Source organism: Petaurus breviceps, unplaced genomic scaffold (assembly GCF_028583685.1).
Source record: "Petaurus breviceps papuanus isolate PSGF00001 unplaced genomic scaffold, PetGlider_PUasm1.0 90847, whole genome shotgun sequence".
NCBI classification, from domain to species: domain Eukaryota; kingdom Metazoa; phylum Chordata; class Mammalia; order Diprotodontia; family Petauridae; genus Petaurus; species Petaurus breviceps.
Window position 1 is genome coordinate 21,686,968 of NW_027187360.1, and position 19,352 is coordinate 21,706,319.

At 41.4% G+C, this 19,352-nt stretch overlaps 1 protein-coding gene across 1 annotated transcript in view; it reads left to right on the top strand.

Annotated features, from left to right (window-relative positions):
• The first annotated feature begins 4,976 nt into the window (after positions 1 to 4,976).
• Positions 4,977 to 19,352, top strand: part of SLCO4A1 (solute carrier organic anion transporter family member 4A1) — a 79,095-nt gene continuing 64,719 nt past the window's right edge. The window contains exon 1 of the mRNA XM_069072555.1: positions 4,977 to 5,172. The gene's annotated coding sequence lies outside the window, so the exon portion shown is untranslated. The remainder of the gene's footprint in view (positions 5,173 to 19,352) is intronic.

Here is a 19,352-nt window from a genome sequence, read left to right on the forward strand (position 1 = left end):
TGGCATTTAGGCAAATTGGAATATTTTCTAAGATTTGATTCAAAAGGTAAGGTTTTGGGGTTCTCTAGAACTGGGATAAGGGAGTAGGCACCACTCCTCCTCCCCTTGCTGGAGAATTCAAAGCTATCACTTTCAAAGAAGTTTCTAAAGAGTGGACACATAAAATTTATTGGAGTAAAAGTTAGAACAGCTAAAAAAATTTGAGGGGGAGACATAGTAGCTATATTGAGGGCCTCACTGGCAACAGCCCTGGGCCATGCAGATGACCCTCTCTCCTTTCAAACCCCTGGGTCCGAAACCAAGCTCTGCAACTGTGGGAAGAGGAGAAAAGCCTCTGCACTTGGTAAGCCTAATTTTCTATCAATAATTTTGGTATGTGATGAATTGGAAATGCAATTAATGTCATAATGTCATTGTTTTATTATAGTATCTCTAAATTGTAAAATCCTCTTATACTGTAAAAATTGAGTGACAAAAAGCAGTTTTCTTTTTTTTTTTTTTAAAGCAATAGGAGTTAAGTAACTTGCTCAAGGTTACACGGCCAGTTATTATTTCTAGGTGTGGTGCTGAGTGTCTGAGCCCGGGATTTGATCTCCAAGTCATCCCAACACTGGAGCCGGTGCTCTTACTTGCTGAGCCACCTGGCCGCCCCAAAAAAGCAGTTTTCAATCTGAATTTTGTTGAAACTAAAAGATGGAGAAAAAGTTGTGTAAAACTAGCTATGTTACTTTATCAGTTCTGTTAACCCTATGTTAAAATGTTTATTTCATGTGAATTGGAATTTTTTATGTTATAATATCTGATGGTTTAAAGCTCTTATATTTGGGATACAAACAAGTAGTAATAATAGTGCTGATATTTACTGTGATAGCGGATTGTTCATTTAACTTTTTGGCTATTCTGGAAATATACAGTGATTATAAGTTGATTGGTTGTATGGCATCAAAAAAAAGATTTTAGTTCTGTATAACTTCATGTGGAGTTTTGAGGTCATCGGATTGGTAATTCATTTGTTTTTATTTATATTGTTACTGGTAAACAGCTTTACTATCTGTGCTGTATGAGAAGCAGTTTCTCTTAGAGTTTTGGAGTATTGTAATTTGGGAAAATCTTAAGCTTCCAAGTCTGTCTTTGTTTAAAAGGAAGTTTCAGTCAAGATTGTTTAAAATTGTAAGACTGTTAACTAAGTTATTGGGCTACTGTTTTAATGCTAAAACTTAAAACTGTGACAACTTTATTCTGACTAGTTCTGCCCATTCAGAACAGTCCTCCTGCTTGTATGAGAATTGGCTAAACAGGGGCATAAAACTGCCAAATCCCCTGGAAACTATCTCTGTTAAGCAAGGTTATTGGGAAAGGAACAGTTTTAGTTATGTAGTTTTTAAATGAACCTAACTTGGTAAAAAGTTGTAAGGATTAAAAAGGATTTTTATCAATTGGCTTCTAGATTTCAGAAGGAAAGATGGTAAATGGAATTCTTTACAGTTGTGAGACCTGATAAATCTTTATTGCTTATTGCAGCTCCATGAAAATAGAAATAATTATAACTGGCTCTAAGCTGTGATTGGTGAGGCTTGTTGTTTAAGGTAAAAGGCATTTGGGACCATAAATAAATTTTATTCTGAGTTTGAATTTGGGTATAATTATCTGCATTAAATCAGTATCTGAGAGAAAATGCCACAAGCTACTCAGAGCATGTACTGTTTACAGGTGGAAGTCTGCATTTGGTAAAGGCTGGAGGGACAATCTTAACCTCCATCTGGGATGGGATCCCTCCTAGCTCAGTTTACCCATGGGGTTCCTTTGAAAAGGAATGTTCCCCACCTATTCCTGAGTCTAGCTTTGAGGTGGAATGGATACTGCCTGGTTGGATATCTGTAACTAACCTGAATTTAAACAGAATCAAGGATGTTTTATCCTGTCATATTTGGAATGTCACAGGTCCCTGTTTTTTTCCTTCTATAGCAGGTTTCTATGATCAGAGCAAGGAGTCAATAAAAGACATGAGCTCTTTCGTGTTAGCTTACTGGAAAATCTAATATTATTTTCATCTAGGATTAGAACATGTGCAGAAAGTTATGCAAACTGATTAAGATCATTTTAAAAGTTTTATGAATCTTGAACTGTTTTAAAAGAAGGGAAAATACTTTTAGGAGAAAGTTTAAATCTCTAGTGGGATTTTAAAAGGCCTACTATATCTTGTCTATGGGAAAATATAAAGGACAGTGAAATAGTCTGAGTAATGGGTTATACTAGCCCATACTCACCCCACTTCTGGTCAATTTTCTCTTACTCCTTTGTGGCCCTTGTTTGTTTAATCTTTTTGCTAGATTTGTGTCTTTTAGGCTCAGCACCTTTCACTTGCAGGTGACTCTTCTGCCGGGATCATTGTCATGCAATCTAACTGGCCCATGGAGCCTCCATGTTCAAGGCCTACTACGAATGGGCCCCATTTGTGCTCCCCAAGGATATTCCTTTCTTTGTGGGATGGGTGTGTCAGAGGGTGTGAATTCTGGGGACAAGGTATGTGCTCCCTGGGATTTCTCAAACCCCCTCTTACTACAGTATTTATAATATTATTAAGCCCAGCAGTTCTCCTTTAAAATGAGCTAAACCGGGTTTTTGGGACAATGTTCTTTGGTACCTTCAAAAGGGATCAAAATATCTCATGCCTTGGCAACCAAGACTGCATTTAGCCTTCAGGAAATCCAGCAGTCTCTGGATTCCCTGGCCAATGTGGTCCTGGACAATTGCATAGCCTTAGATTATCTGCTGGACTCTAATGGGGGTGTTTGTGCCCTAGCTAACACCTCCTGCTGCAGATATATCAAGAATTCTTCAACAGGTAGAACTCCGCACCAAAATTATACTGGAAAAGGCCAATTGGATGGAAGAAATTCATGAAGCCCTTAGTGCACCAGGTTCCTCCTCTAACTCATGGTGGTCCTGGATTTTCCCTATACTGTACCCTTTCCTGGTCCCACTCCTAATCATAGTCTTTATACTTTTTGGTCCTTGTCTGTTTAACCTCCTTGCTAAGTTTGTCTCTTCTAGGCTCAGTGCATTCCATTTGCAGATGATTGCGCAGGCTGAGTACCAACCATTACCCAAAGTTGCTAACCTTCACCCCTTGGACCTGGCATCAGCCAAATTCCAGACATTGGCCACGGACCCCACCCCTTTAATGATGATACCCTGAGAGGCAGCGACAGCTCTATGCTCCTCCCCATCGGGAAGCAGCGACCATCGTCCTGTGCCCCCAAATGAATTCGGATATTATCTGTTTAAAGGGGGAATGATGGGGTACCTGGGGACTAGGTCAATTTGTGGAACCAATTTGTAAAACCAGTCTGTGCAGTTGTAACTGCAATTTGTATTGTAAAATTGTAATCTGTGAAATCCCTTTCCCAGCCTCAGGCTCTGCCCCTTCCCCCTATCCGCACTTGGCCAAGGCAACAATTTGTGACTCCTTTGTTCTTACTTAATCTCTTCATGTCTCCTCTGGTCTGGCCCAAATACTCCTTTGTTCTTGGCTCATGTCTCCTCTGGTCTGGCCCAAATCTCTTTTAAACTATCTATGCACTAAAGTCACAAGTTCCTCTCAGTCTGCACTAACCTTTATTTATGCACTGAGGTCCCTTCCCTCTATCTGGTCAGCCCTGACAATGGCAGCCCTACCCTTTAAAAGTAAAAGCCTGTACCCCTCTCACTCGCAGGTCCCCTAAAGGACTCTTGCCCGCTTCTTATAGAAGCGTAACAATAAACTGCTACAACTCTCACTCCAATTAAGCCTGAGACCTTGAATTCTTTCTAGATGCTATTGCAGGTTTTCTGGTCTTAGATAAGATCCTGTTGAACCTAGAGGGAGCCATCCCTCATCAAGTGGAAGTTGAAAAGAGAAAGTGTTTTCTTAGCAGGACCTTGAAGAAAGAGAAGGATTTTGAAAGGCTAAGAGACTTCCATGAATAGAGAACAGCCTATAGAACAGAGGAAGAGAATAGGGGAGAGGAAAAGAATACATCAGGGAGCAGCTAACAGTCAAATTTGAATAGAATTTAGGATGTGGGAGAAAAATTAGTATAAAGTAAGACTGGAAAGGTAGGCTGGAGGCAGATCATGAAGGGAGTTGAAATTTTCTTCTAAAATTTTTTTGAAGTTTTCTGACTTAAACAAATATTCATGAAAGGAGTGAATGATCTTGACATAAATATAGTGGGCTTTTAATTTGGCAAGGGTTCCTGCAATTAAAATAAAACAGTTCAATCCCACTGGGAGAACATTTTAGCAGAGCTCTAGGGACCTTGGCACCAGGGTGTAGTCCTCAAATCCACCTTCCTTCCCTTCGTCTGCCATTCTTTCCAGTCTGCTCCATTTCCTTATTATTCTGCTAATACCTTTCCCCTCTCTCTCTTCTGTGACCCTCCCTGACCCTTCAATAACCAAGTGAAAAACCTGGAAGAGTTCCACCCCTCAATATGGTTGATACCCTGTGGCAGTTATTTTCGGGTTAGAGCAGGAAATAGTTGTTTAATTTCACTTCCTCCACACCCAGTTTTTTCTCCCCCCCCCCCAACTCCATTTTCCCCCCTAAAAGCAAATATTCATCTGGTAACTATCCTACTTCTGCCACTCCACAGTGTTACTGGATGATGACCGTGCAAGCCCTTGTTTCTGCATCAGTAAAATGAGGTTGACCTAGAATGATCCTTACTTTCCAGATCAGTTTTCATCCAGAATGCATCTCCCCTTTCTCCTTATAACCTTCCCCCACTCCCCCCTTTCAGAAGAATTAATGTTTTCCTTTTCTCCTTCCCACCCTGCGCTCCTTGAAGACCCATTCTCTCCCACAGACTTTCCTTCACCCATATCCTCCTCCTCCCTTCTACAAGCCCTCTTCACAACTGTCAATTTCAGGTGCTCAAACTGCGGCCAGCTGGGGGGGCGGAGGAGAGTGAGAAACGGAGGATCCTGAACCAGTGCTGCGATTGGCCACTGTCAGTAAGGCCATAGACCTGTGCCCTCGTCCGATTGGAGGCCGCGCCAGCCACTCGAAAATAGGGGCGGAGTTTCCATGAAAGAGGATGAATGAAGTCAAAGTGGGCAAAGGGGAGGCGGTCAGAACGTGTAGTAGCAGCCTGCAGCCGGTGGCAGAAGAGATGAGCGACGGATGCGGTAAGTGGGGTGGACTCTGGGGATCCTGATGGTGGGGACCACGCCCAGGGGGCAGCGTCCTTCAGATTAATTGGGGGCTAATGTAGTTCACCTCCTATAATGAATTTGAGCAGGTAACCACCTGAAAAGGTCGGAGACTGAGAAAAGGGGACACGACCGCCAATCCGAGATTATCCCGAGGACAAAACAGCCTTAATTGTGAGGGAAGGAAAGATACAGGGACTGCGTTTCTGCCAAAGGCTGGAGTGCCACGTGAAATGGGGAAAGCATTTGAGACTGTGAGATGTGCAAATCTTCTTTCTGGTCCAGGGGAAGGGTGTGTCAACTCTAGGGACTTGTAGGGGAAATACCCAACTCTTTCTTTAACATTTTCTCACCTCAGTCTACGAAAAAATGTGAAATGCACTGTCTCATTTTCCCTCATATGCCTCAGATCTGAAGGCTTTCTACGTGTCTTTTGATTTTCTCCATCCTTCTGTCTTTGGGGATATGGGGGGGGGGGGCGGTGCGCGAGTGCGGAGGGAGGAGAATGAGGAGGTAGAAGGATTGCTGGAAACTGATCTGAGTTTACTGCCCATTCCCAAGGGTGGGTTTGCTGGGGGTTGGAGGTAGATTTGGAAACGAACAACGTGGGAGAAGCAACCGTAGAAAATGAGGCTGAACTCAGAAAACATTAGCAATGTCTAAGGAGATGGAAAAGGAGTAAGCTTTCCAGTGATGGGAGAAACTGGAGGATAATATTGGTTTGCTGTTAAGGCTGGAGGCTTCCTGACAGTCTCTTGCGTGGGAGCTGGAGACGGAGGAAGAGGAGAGAAGAATCTCGTCTTTCCTTGGGGACAGCTGAGGTTTCTGGTACAGGAGATTTGTCGTGTACAGGGATCGGGAAGGGGCGGGGGGCATCAGCTAACTGAGAGGCGCCAGGGGTGTGCTGTGACCGAGTTGTAATCTTAAGATTATTCGCTCTCTTATCCCCCGCCCTTTCTGAAGTGGTTTGCTATAAAAACCACGAACCTGATTGTAGCTCTGGTTCCTCGGGTCTGCTCCCTACCCGGATCTTGGCGAGGATGAAGAGGGAGGGGGTCACGGACCAGGGCCATTGCTTGCTCCCCAAAACTGGTTGCAGAGCTTCAGGCTGCGCTGCGTGGCTGTCTTTTGTGCTAAGGAGGCGGGAGGGTGGTTGTCTTAGACTGAGGCTACGGAGAGGTTACTCTCGGTCATCCACCTGCCAGCAGAGGTTGGGTGGCTGCTGCTGCTGCTGATTCAGTCAGGAAATCAACATTTACCAAAGGAAAGAAAGAGAAGAAAGTTTCACGATTGGTTTCCATCTCATTGCCCAATCATTTTACACTGGAAATCTCCTCTCCTTAAAGAAAGACCCTATGAGTCACTCCCTCCCCGGTCGGAGAACAGAGGGAGGAGGCAGGGAGACTACACCTCCCCAAGCAAGCTAGGCATAAAGACCTTCCTGCCCAGTCCCGCCCCTCTGTTTCCCGGGCCCTTAGGGCTTTCAGTTTAATGGGATGGAGGTGGCCTTTGCGTTTTCCGAACTACTGCAGAGGTTCTGAGCCATACATACCCAGCCCGCTTAACAAGAATCCACATTACTTGGCTTTCTATGCAGGACTCTAATCATGCCACTATGAGGGTGATTTTCTGTTTTTTTATGTCTGTCCTTGGCCCTGGCACAATGCTCTACACTCAAGAAGCCCTCACTTGTTTTGGTGAATGACCTGCCAGGTAACCTGGAATCAAAAGTCTGAGACTCGAATTCTGGCTCTGCTACTTACTACCTGTGTAACCTCGGGCAAGTCTCTTCATTTCTCGGAGCCCTGGTGCCCACTTTCATCAAGTGAGGCTGTTGGACTAGACAATTGAAGGAGGCAACTTGGTGGAAAGGGCGCTAGTTCCTGAGTCAGAGGCCCTCAATTCAAATTTTATAGCAGGTGGTAATTACTTTGTGACCTTGGATAAGTCACAACCTTTGGAGCCTCAATTTTCTCATCTGTAAAATGAGGGCTCTAGATGGATTTTGAAGTCTTTTCCAGTGCTAAGATCCCATGTGAATCTACTGAAAACCTTATATTTGTGTACAAAAAGTATTTCTGAGGTCACTTCCAAATTTCAGTCCCATAAACTACATACTGTACTCTGAGGACCCATAGGATGGATTCACTAATGCCTAATTTGGTGTCCTTATTTCACCCTTAACCAGTAGTTAAAAGGCCAGTAGCTAAAATCAAATGACTGAGCTCTCTTTCCTGGGTTGATTGGAATTGGAACCTATTTTATCTATCCAAAAACAGCTACGGGATTGTATTGTTTAAAGAGACTGCAGTCTCCCCCTGACATTTTTATGGGTGTGTAGTGGGGAGAGGATAAAAATGCTTGAACTGCTATTTTAGAATTATTCCCATATCAAAATGTGTCATTTAACTAATCAAGTTCAAAGTCAAGTTATGACCTGGTTATTCACACATGGTATTGTAAGAAACAAAAACATTGTCTTCCTCCAAAAAGATAATTGTAGAGTGTGGAATCCCCATGGTCTCCAAAGCCCAGAGCCATGTTTTCCCTTAGCCTCACTGTGTCTGGCATATAGTAATCACTTAAATAAAGGCTTAACGATTGATTGATTCCTCTACTACGAAATGAGGAGGGTTTCTTTCAAGTTGCATAGGGAGAAATTGGACTTGCCTTGAATCCTGGGGTACTAAGTAAAATTGTTTGCTTTTCCATTGCAAGCAGTTAAGAGGTCCAAGAATTTAAGCCAGGGTTAGAGTAGATGTTAATGAAGATTTCATAGAACAAATGCATTATGTATGTGTGGGGGAAGGGGGAGGACCTGTAGCAACATACAGAAGAATATGATACTGAAGGCAGAGAAGCATAATATTTTTAAATCCACATATTCCCCTACATTGTGTATATTAATATATGCTTAATGTGTTTGAGGGTCTCAGAAAGGCTGGACTATTTAGTTCAAACATTTTGAGCAGGTGCCTCAGATGTCTAAATAGTGATTATCTCCAGTAGTACTTCCATTCCCTCTGTCAAAATCTAGATCTAAGCATGCATTCCTTGATCCTCTAATTAGGAGTGATATTTTTCACAGGCTTTCATATAGTTAGGTAGATGATTAATAATTTTATTTGGCTATGAAACATCTGAATTAATGAGCAGATGTGAACATTCTGTCTGAAGAAAGGCTAAGAATAGCAGTATTTTTCCACAGTCATTGTACCTGATTTTTTCAACGTCCAAATTGCTCCAGGAAGCATGTTTGGAAACAGCATTGTCTCTTTCAGGCCACTAGGGTACAGCTCAATAAATTACCCTTTGGACTGTTAAATGTCCCTCTACCCCCACCATACTGAAGCTTGAATGGAATAATACCCTTCCCAGAGAACTTAATGTCCTGGTATTCACAGGGAGTAGCTCACCCACATGTAGGATCTGGCTTTTTTTTTTTAAAGGAGTTATTGCCCAGCTGTTACAAATATCCCCTAGTGAGAACATACAAATAAACTTGTTATAACTAAAATTGGAAGAGATAGCTTAAGATGAAATAAAAATCCATTGTCCAAACATATTATAACTAGTATAATTCATTAGTCTATTTTTATTAAATAAATCATTTCTTATGTAACTGTATTCCAAAAATAAAGATAACCAATTAAATAAGAACAAGAAAGATTTTAGATATCTTTTTTTTTTGCACATTAACAAGATATAAAAAAAATTTTGTTTAGATTTTTTTTTTTTTTTTTGATGTGTGTGTGGAGGTAAGACTTGTGATTTCATTGGTTTGGGTTGCTATTGCTGTACCAAAAACAAGGTGAGGTGAGGGTGCTCCCTCTACCAGTGAAAGTCAGCATAGGCACCATAATTTACAGAGTGGTTTGGGTACACTGAGAGGTCAAATAAATGATTTGCCCAAGATCATTCAGTCTGTATGTGTAAGAGGCAAGACTTGACACCAGGTCTTCCTGACTCACAAGCATAACCACTATGTCACAGTGCATATCTAAATAGAGGATATTTAGGCAAAATAATAATGGAAAGGTGGTTCAACTGGGTAATGTTCTCAGCTAAGTTAATAAGACCTGAGTTCACATCTTGCCTCTGATACTAGTTGTATGACCCTAGGCTAGTCACTTAAACTCTTTGTTCCTTAAGGAATTTCTTAAGATGTGTATTAAGGGGGGCAGCTAGGTGGCACAGTGGCCCTTAAGTCAAGAGGACCTGAGTTCAAATCTAGCCTCAGACACTTAACACTTGACTAGCTGTGTGATCTTGGACAAGTCACTTAACCCCAATTACCTTGCCTTCTCCCCTCCAAAACAAACAAACAAAATGTTTGAGTCATAATGGGTTCTAATTTTTCCTCAGAGAGACTTTCCACACTGGGAGTTCTATATAATCAAAACCACAGATCTATTTTGTATTTTACTTTGTTTTTGAAACACATGTGGAGAATTCTTATAAACAAAGATGCTGTTGCAAGGTCATGTTGAAAAAAAAACTCCAATGATTCATTTCTCTATATCTAATTAATTAATTGCCTATTTAATTTTCTGTTCAGTGATGGATCAAGCAGTTCCAAGTTTCTTAGTCTGTTGGAAGGTCAGGGTTAAGACAGAGGAAGAATCTAGAGAAGCTTCTTGCCTAGCCAACTACCAGAAGATAGTGACCATCATCTAGAGAGCTTGGATTCTAATTGGTATCAATGATGTCTAAGAAAGGGACCTGAGCACCTTCCTGACAGGCAAGACTGATAGATGCTGACCTGGAAGTGCTTCCTCTTGCTGGTATTGTTCATATTGCTGGACTAGTATGATTTATGTTGAGTTTGGCAATTTTATGAGAGTGAAGCAGCCAGCTCAGGATGAAGTCCAACTTACCAGTCCAGAAGCCTTTTGTTTTCCCCCACCCTAACCTCACAGGCAAAAGTCCAGATGAAGTAGACAGACTGGAAAGTCCTAGTTATAAAAAGAATAGGCATATGCAGACATGGGGAGGGAAGTACTGTTTCTGTGCTATTGTCTTCAGTGCAAAAAATGGCTAGATGTGCCCTTGGAAAGGGCTCTTGGAGTGCATACAATGGCTACATGGCCATTGCAAAATGGTCAGTTTCCAACAGACCCCCAAATGATCCAGATTCATCGACATTCATCAAGTTAGCTTGGTTACAAAATTCTTTAAGGCTAGGAGTATATCAGAAAAAATAACAGTAGCTCTAGGGTTTCCTTCTTAGTTACTGTGAAATCAGATTTGAAAGGTATTTTGCATTACAGCTCACTAAAAAGAAAATATCTGCACTTCTCAATAGGTGGCAATTATTTTTGGTTGAACTTTTTTCTAAAAAAAGTGTCAATCAGTTAGTTGCATTTATTAACCACTTATTATGTGCCAGACACTATGCTAAGCAATGTAACTACAAAGAAAGGCAAAAAACAAAACAAAACAAAAAATCCAAATCAAAACAGTGGTCTAATGGGAAAGACAACATGTCAAAAACTGGAAAAGATAAGTTAAGGTTAATATCAAAGGGAAAGCACTAAAATTAAGAAATCCTTACAGAAAGTGGGACTTCAGCTGATGGAGACCAGGGACACCAAAAAGCAGAGATGAAGAGGGATACAGCAAGGTGGAACAGCCTCTTAGGCTGTTCCTGGAGTAAGGAAGACTCATCATCTTGAGATCAAATCTGGCCTCAAACACATACTAGCTGTGTGACCCTGGGCAAGTAACTTAACTTTATTTGCCTCAATTTCCTCTTCTGTAAAATGAGCTAGAGAATGAAATGGCAAAACCACTCCATTATCTTTGTCACAAAAACCCCAAATGGGGTCATGAAGAGTTACTCACAACTGAAAACAACTGATGAGGAGGGAGAAAATGTCAGGAATGGGGCACAGCCAATTAAATTCTTGGAGTCAGGAGACGAAGTATCATGAGTGAAGAACAGGAAGAAGGTCAGGGACACTGAATTGCAAAGCAAGTAGAGGAGAATAAGGTGTAGAAAGACTAGAAAGGAGAAAGGAGTCAGGTTATGGAGGTTATAGAGGGCTTTGAAAGTAAAACAGATTTTATATTTGATCTTGGAAGCCATAGGGAGCCACTGGATTTTATTTAAAAGGAAAGTGATATGATCAGACCTGTGTTTTTAGAAATGAATTTAATAGCTGCACAGAGGATGGATTAAAGTGAGGAGAGACTTGAAATAGGGAGACCAATCAGAAGGCAGTTGCAATTGATCAGACTTTAAGTGAGGAGGGCCTATAACATACTAGCTGCAGTGTCGGAGAAAAAGGGCCTATATGAGAAATGTTTTGAGGGTAAAATCAACAGGACTTGGCAACAGATTGGATATGTGGTAAGGGGTCTGAGAAAGAGTGAGAAATCCAGTATGATACCTAGGTTGTGAATATGGATAACTCGGAGGGTAGTGGTATTCTTGGCCATAATAGGAAAGTTGGGAAAGAGGGTGAGGTTTGGTGGGGAAAGATAATGAGTTCCATTTTGGGTATTTGGACATGAATTTGAGTGTAAGATGTCTGTGGGACATTCAGTTCAAGATGTTAGGTAATTGGATCTTCAAGACAGGAGATCGGGAGAGAGGTTAGGGATGGACAAAGAGATTTGGGCATCATCTTGGTAGAAATAATAATTGAATCCATGAGAGTTAATAAGATCACCAAGGATCACATAGGATAGGGAGAGAGAAAAAGAGGACCTAAGAGGGAACCCTGGGGAACTCCCACTGTCAGTGAGTGTAATTATGGATAAAGACCTAGCAAAGGAAACAGAGAAGTCAGATGGGGGAGAGCCAGGAGAGGATGATGTTATGAAAAACTTTGAGAGAAGAAAGCATCAAGGAAAATAGTGTTTGATAGTGTCAAAGTCTGCTGAGAAGTCACGAAGGAGGAGAATTGGGAAAAGGACATTAACTTTCACATGTAGGAGATTATTAGTAACTTTAGAGAGCAGTTTCGGCTGAATGATGAGGTCAGAAGCCATTCTGCAAAGAATTGAGAATAAGAGGGGTAGAGGCACCTGTGATAAACAGCCTTCTCTAGGAGCTATCATCAGACATATAAAAATAAAAACTTTTCAAAAATATTTTTGAAGAGAGCAGTTACCTTTTTTGATTTGTATAGAAAATGGTGCTTGGCACTGAGGCTAAAACTAAAAGCAAGGGATCCAAAGTTGTAGTGAATCAGAGTTCTAGATAAATCAATTAACAATCACATATTAAGCTCTTGCATAAGTATATACTCGTGTGTACACATACATGCAATAGTCACTAGATAATTTGGGAAGGTTCTGGCAGCTGGGGAAAATCAAGAAAGTAGAATGTAGAAGCTGGTACTTGAGCTGAGCCTTGAATCTAAGAATTGAGGTGAGGAATTGGAGGGCAATTAGGTGGTACAGTAGTTAGAGCCCTGAACTTGAAATCAGGAAGACTTGAGTTTGAATCCTGACTCAGAAAATTGCTAGTTGTGTGATTCTGGGCAAGTCACTTGTAACTGTCCCAGGATCAGTTTCCGTATCTGTGAAATGGGAATAGTAATAGTGCCAACCTGAGTGTTGAGAGGATTGAATGTGTACATACAGGGTGTCCCAAAAGTCATAGTGCGGCTTTAAGCTATTAAAACTTTAAAGGTGCACTAAGCCTATTGGGACACCCCGTGCATTTCAAGTGTTTCACAAATTTTAAAGAAGCATCTAGAAGTTAGCCATTACTAGCACTATTATTCTACCACCATTCAGGCATGGGGGACAGTCAACAAGACAAAGGCACAAAACTAGGAGATGCAATACTGTACATGAGAGACAGCAAGAAAACCAGTTTGACTTCATCATGTGTGATTGAAGGAGAATAATGTCCAATAAGACTGGAAAAGTCAGTCAATAAACAGTTAAGTGCCTATTACGTGCCAGGTGCTGTGCTAAGTGCTGGGGGAAAAAAAAAAAACAGATTGTAGCTAGTCTGAGAAGGGCTTTAAATGCAAGAGGATTTATATTTTCTCCTAGAGTTAATAGGGAGTCACTGGAGTGTATTGAGTAGGGGAGTAAGTGACCTGACCTGTGCTTTAGGAAAATCACTGCCATGTAGTGAATGTGTTGGAGAGCGAAGAGACTGAACCGATGAGGAGGAAATAGTCCATGTGTTGTTGTTGCTGTTCAGTCATGTCCGACTCTTCATGACCCCATTTGGGGTTTTCTTGGCAAAGATACTGGAGTGCTTTGCCACATCCTTCTATGGCTCATTTTATAGATGAGGAAACTGAGGCAAACAGGGTTAAATGATTTGCCCAGGGTCACACAGCTAGCAAATGAGTTTGAACTCGTGTCTTTCTGACTCCAGACCTAGTGTTCTGTGTGTTGAACCACCTAGATGCTGTTGCGTCTCACAAATAGAGGCACAGGCTTCTTTAGCAGGTAATAGGTTCACTGTCTTTTCGAGCAGATACTGAATGAGCACTGGGAAATCATACAGAAGGATTCCTATTCAACTGTGGGTTGGATTCTGGGGCTTTCGGTTCTCTCCCAGCCCTGAGAATCTATGATTCTTGGTACACTAAAGGAGCTCAACTCTCTCCTCCCAAATTAAATTGCCAAATCCTGAAAGGGCTTCTGTAGCAAGCCTCTACTTGTACATAAAGGTCCTATTGGTAGGAAAGTGAAAAAAAGGAGCCATTTTTGTGGGGCATTTCACGTGTAGGGGGTAGGAAAAATGAGGGGGTGTGAAAGCCATGCAAATCACATCCTTGTCTTCCTTCCTTGTTTGCCCTGTCCTGTGTGTTTGTACCAAGTATCAGGATGGGGAGGTCCCCAAAATATTCCATCTGGATCCATGTGATCTGAAAATTCTCAAGCATGGAAAAGGACATACTGTTCTCTGAAGGAGGGGAAATGGAAAAAATATCAAAAATGAGAAGCATGTTATTGTTCTAGGATAAGTGAGATGCTTGACGGACTTTAGGATTGAGAAGTAAATCTATTTTTCAACAGCTGCTGGGCAAGCCTTGTCATTCTTGCTGAATGTGGGAGATCAGGGCAAATAGAACTCTGGGCCTGGGAGCATATTCAAATTCTAGCAGATGTATGATTTCCGGGGCAGTGGGCACATGCGATAGCCCCCTTTAGTCCTCCATCTCTAGAGAAACTCCAGAGCTGATAGTTAGAACATGGGTGGCACTGGTATGAGTTATAGACTTGGCCAATGCCTCCTCTCACTAAGGGAGTTTCTAAGAGAAAAGACTGAGAATTGGTTGGTTTTATCGGTTTCAGAAACCTTTGTTATTTGGGGAACTGTGACCAAATCTGTTTGTGTTGCTTTCTACTCTGGGATACACTACTCCAAACTAATTTTTTTTAATGCTATCTTGTCAATATTTAGTTTGGAGAACAAGAAGGGAGGATTCCCTAAGCTCTTCAGAAAAAGAGGTCAAGACCATTTTACCTTCTAGTTCTTTGCATTCACCTTAAACTGTGGAGAAACGTCAGTCACCGCAAAGTTCCTTCTACAGATGACCAGATTTCTGGGGGGTTGGTTGCTTCAGGATTTCTTTGGAAAAGATAATGACTCTTCCAACTAGATAGGAAAAAAATAATTCCCTTTACAGCATTACTAGTATGGAATCTGTAGCTAGCATCATTTGCCAAAGATTATCAGATATCATTACTCAGGACTTGTCAATTGTGTATCTCATTATCTCATTTGCTCCTCATGGCAACCCTGGGAGATAGTGTTATTTTTATCCCCATTTTACTGATGAGAAAACCGAGACAAGCAGAGGTTAAGTGACTTGCCTAGAGTGACACAAGCAGTAAATGTCTAAGGCAAAATGTGAACTCAGGTCTTCCTGACTCTACTGTACCATCCAGTTCCCTATATAGAGTAGACTGATGATTGGTTGCATCTGAAAGAAATTTTAGTCTTTCTTGCTTGACATATACAATCCTGATTGAGGAGGGGATAAGAATGGAAGTACATTGCATTGGGGAACTTAGATTTAAGTTTCTAGAATGAGACTTGAAAGGAGAACTTGTAGTCAGACTTTGGTATTGTCTTTTCAGATTCCTACTTCACTTGGCTTGCATCTAAACTCAGAAATGCTTTCTCTCTTAAATACTTTATATATTGTTGTTGTTGTTGTTTTTTTTGGCAATCAGGGTTAAGTGACTTGCCCAGGGTCACACAGCCAGCAAGTGTCTGAGGTCAGATTTGAATTCAGGTCTTCCTGACACCAGGCCCAGTCCTTCATCTGCTATGCCACCTAGCTGCATGGCTCTTCCTAAAACTCATTTCACCCTGGGGGCCACAACCCAGCAGCATTTGCCGGCCAGACTACCCAGCAAATGGTCTACACACCAGTGCAATGATGACCAAACCATATTTTCCAATGACATGGAAACTTTTGTGCAGATACTGATGCTTTGATGCATGAGGCCCTCACGTATCTAAGCCCATCCAGCAATAAATGTAAATCACAGGGGTGGCTAGGTGGCACAGTGAGTAGAACACCTGCCCTAGAGTCAGGAGAACCTGAGTTCAAATGCGGCCTCAGACACTTAACACAAAACTAGTCATGTGACCTTGGACAAATCACTTAACCCCAATTGCCCTGCTTTCCCCCCTCCAAAAAGCAAACAAATAAAAACAATAAATGTAAATCACCAAATTCTTAATCCTCTAATACTCAGGGGATGGTCACCTATCAATATCTGCAGAAGCATAGAAATTCAGAGCAGAAAGTTCTCAAGGCTTTGGGTCTCAGGATCTCTTTTGACTCGAATATTGAGTCCTCTCCCCTGAGAACTTTTGTTTATGTAGGCTATATCTATTGATCTTTACCAAATTAGAAATTAAAATGTTTCAGTATTATTATGAAAATAGTTTTCTAGACCCCCTGAAAGGGCCTTGGGAATCCCTGGACCACCCTTTGTTCTGTGAATAATAAACCTTCTTTCTCAAGTCTATATCTTATACCATCACTGCATTTGTTTCCTGGCATTTTTATTCATCATTTGTCCTTGGAGTACAGTTGAGGAGACAACTGATTATTCATTATCTCTTAGACTTGAAGAACCAGAAAGGTATTAGGTCAATGTTTATTAATTGTGGACTATGTTCAGCTTTGGGCAGCTAGGTGGTGTAGTGGATAGAGCCTCAGGCCTGAAGTCAGGAAGACTCATCTCTGTGAGTTCAAATCCAGCTTCAGATGCTTGCTAGCTGTGTGACCCTAAGCAAGTCACTTACCCTGTTTGCTTCAGTTCCTCAGTTGTAAAAATGAACTGAAGAGGGAAATGGCAAATCACTTCCAGTATCCTTGCCAAGAAAACCCTAAACAGAGTCTTGGAGAATAAGACACGGCTGAACCCATGTTCCAAACATTGTACTAGAGAGACAGAGACAGATAAAAGCCTCAAAGGGCTTTCATTCTTTTGGTGGAAATAGCATTATACATATACAAGGGAAGAAGCAGTTATTAAGCACCTACTACGTGCCAGATACCATGCTAAGCACTTTATAATCTTGGGAGGTGGGTGCTCTTATTCACCTTGTTTTATACTTGAAACCAAGACAGAGATTAAGTGACTTACCTCGGGTCACAGTGTAAGTATTCAGGGCTGGATTTGAATTCAGGTCTTCCTGTCTCTAGGCCTAATGCCCCAAGATACTGCTTCCCCTAGCTTCCTCCTATATGTATAACTACAAGGTAGGGGGTTAAAGGAAGGTACTAAATAATGGAGTGAGGGGGGAGGGGGGAATCTGGAAGGGTTTGATGTATAAGGAGGAGCGTGAGCTAAGTTTTGGAAAAACAAGGAATTCCAAGGATGACCCTGATTTAGTCTCTTGAGTTTGTTTTGTTTTGTGCATTATGCAGAGGTAATTCTCAACGGGATTGCCCTGGTAATAAGATTTTTTTTTAAACCACGTTCTCTAATGTAGTCGTCTTGTCATTCTCCTGCTTCTTGGAGAACTGTGGCAGCTCCATTTAAATTCAGGGACCTTGGCACATAGGACAGAAGTCTTAAAGTTACTACAGTGGAAGAGTTTGCCAAATGGCTCATGTCAGTACCTCATTGAGCATGATCCCTAGGGTTTCACATTGCCATAGTTTGGCTAAATTCCAAAGGCAAAGCCCTAAGGGAGCTGAGGAGCGTTGCTGAACGCCTAACTTATTAGATGCCTCTTAAGGCATCACCAGATTGGTACTCGAGGGAGGTTGGGGCATGTTTTCAGTAAGTGCCCTCTCTGTTTTTCCTAGACTTTGGTCTGGGAACAGCTGGATAATGATAGGAAAGCAGATGGTGCTTGGGGTTCCCCCACATACACCTTGTTGTCTTCTTCCTCGAACTTTTTCTTCTGCGTGCTCTCACTCATATAGCTGCTTGAATACTCATCCCCAAACTCCCATTCAGGCCACCTTTCCCTGAGCTTTGCCTGTCAGTTATCTGCCACTACAGCCACCACAAGCACTGAGGAGTCCCGTCCCCTTCTATGGATAAACGAAAGAACGGACCTGTCGCAGACTCACCACCACTTCCTCCTTGGCAGGTTCAGAGGCTTGCCCTTCTTTGGGGTAAAGAAAAGTGCCTGGAGCCTCGTGTTCTCATGTGTACTGCACAAGGCCATGTATGCAGACCGACAGACTGGAGCTGCCCTGAAGTCTCCCCCATTTTGGTCCTTTCTCTTCTTTCCTTGATTAATTATATTCCACCATATTGATTTTTTGTTGTCTGGCTGACCCTTTCTGTTTATTATCTTTGAAGAAAAGACAGAAACAATCATCTTTTTTCTTCCCCTTGAAATGCTAAAAGGTAAAATAAAATGGAGTTAGTTCTGTCAGTCCCATCCATTCCATCAGGGAAAAAAAAATCCTAGCACCAAAAGTGACTTACAACCTTTTCTTTGCTAAGTCTCATTCTTACTGTTGGCTGAGGCAAACATAGTGGAATGAGCAAGTAAAATCAGAAGACCAGGCTTTCAGTCTTGGTCCTTCTGTCTGATAGCTATGTGACCTTGGACAAGTCACTTAATTTTTATGTGCCTCAATTTCCTCATTTGTCAAATGAGGATAATATTTAGAGCACTGCCTCATGGGGTTATTATGAGAATCAAATGAGAATAATGTTTATAAAATGTTTTGTCAGTCTTAAAACATTTCATAAATGTCAGCTAGTAATAGTAATGATTATATCATTATTTAGAGCTATTGTGAAATATTTGAAGAAGAGCACCTACTTTCCAATGTGATGGGAAACTTTTTTAAAAATAGAATCATAGATCATTTAGATCTGGAAGAGACCTTAGACACAGTAGACTATGACTCCTACATTTTACGTTTAAGGACACTGAGATAAAAAGAGTGGGTCTGACCTGGTCAGACCCACAAAGCTAGTAAGTATATATATATATATATATATATATATACACACACACACACACACATACACATATATATGTGCAAGGATACAGAATTTTATGTATGAGTCAAAATAGGAAAGGCAACACTGGGTCATGCTGGCTTGCCCTGTCATCTTCAAATAGTTCAGTGACCAAATGCAAGTCTGTATCAGTGTCACAGTATAGAAACTGGGAGTGATTCAGGCTTAGTGCTCTTTCCCCTACTAGGTCAGAAAAGTGTCAGCATGGATTCCCCTTTTTAGACTACAGGACTCTGGGCAGCCACCTCCTCAAAGTGGATTATCAAAAAAAAATAGGACTTCTTGTCCAAAAAAACAATTATTTAGTTTTGCTCATCATCTCTTCATCTTTTCCCCTGTTATAATCCTTTATTATTAGCATCCAAGCAAAACTTACATTATTCTCACTCCATAGAAAACTAACTCAGCCTGTGTGTAGAAATACTGTCTTACACAAGGTGATTATATATGCAAAGTAGAAGCTCCATGACTTGCCTGCTGAGTGTTCATCTCCCAAACTGTGTAAGGGCACATGGTTTCTGTTTTATTGCTTTTGTACTTTATTGTAAAGGGTGTAATAAGTAAAAAGTGCCACTATAGAAATACAGATGAATCTAAATTTATAAAGGGGTGTGTGTGTGTGTGTGTGTGTGTGTGTGTGTGTGTGTGTGAGAGAGAGAGAGAGAGAGAGAGAGAGAGAGAGAGAGAGAGAGAGAGAGAGAGAGAGAGAGAGAGAGAGA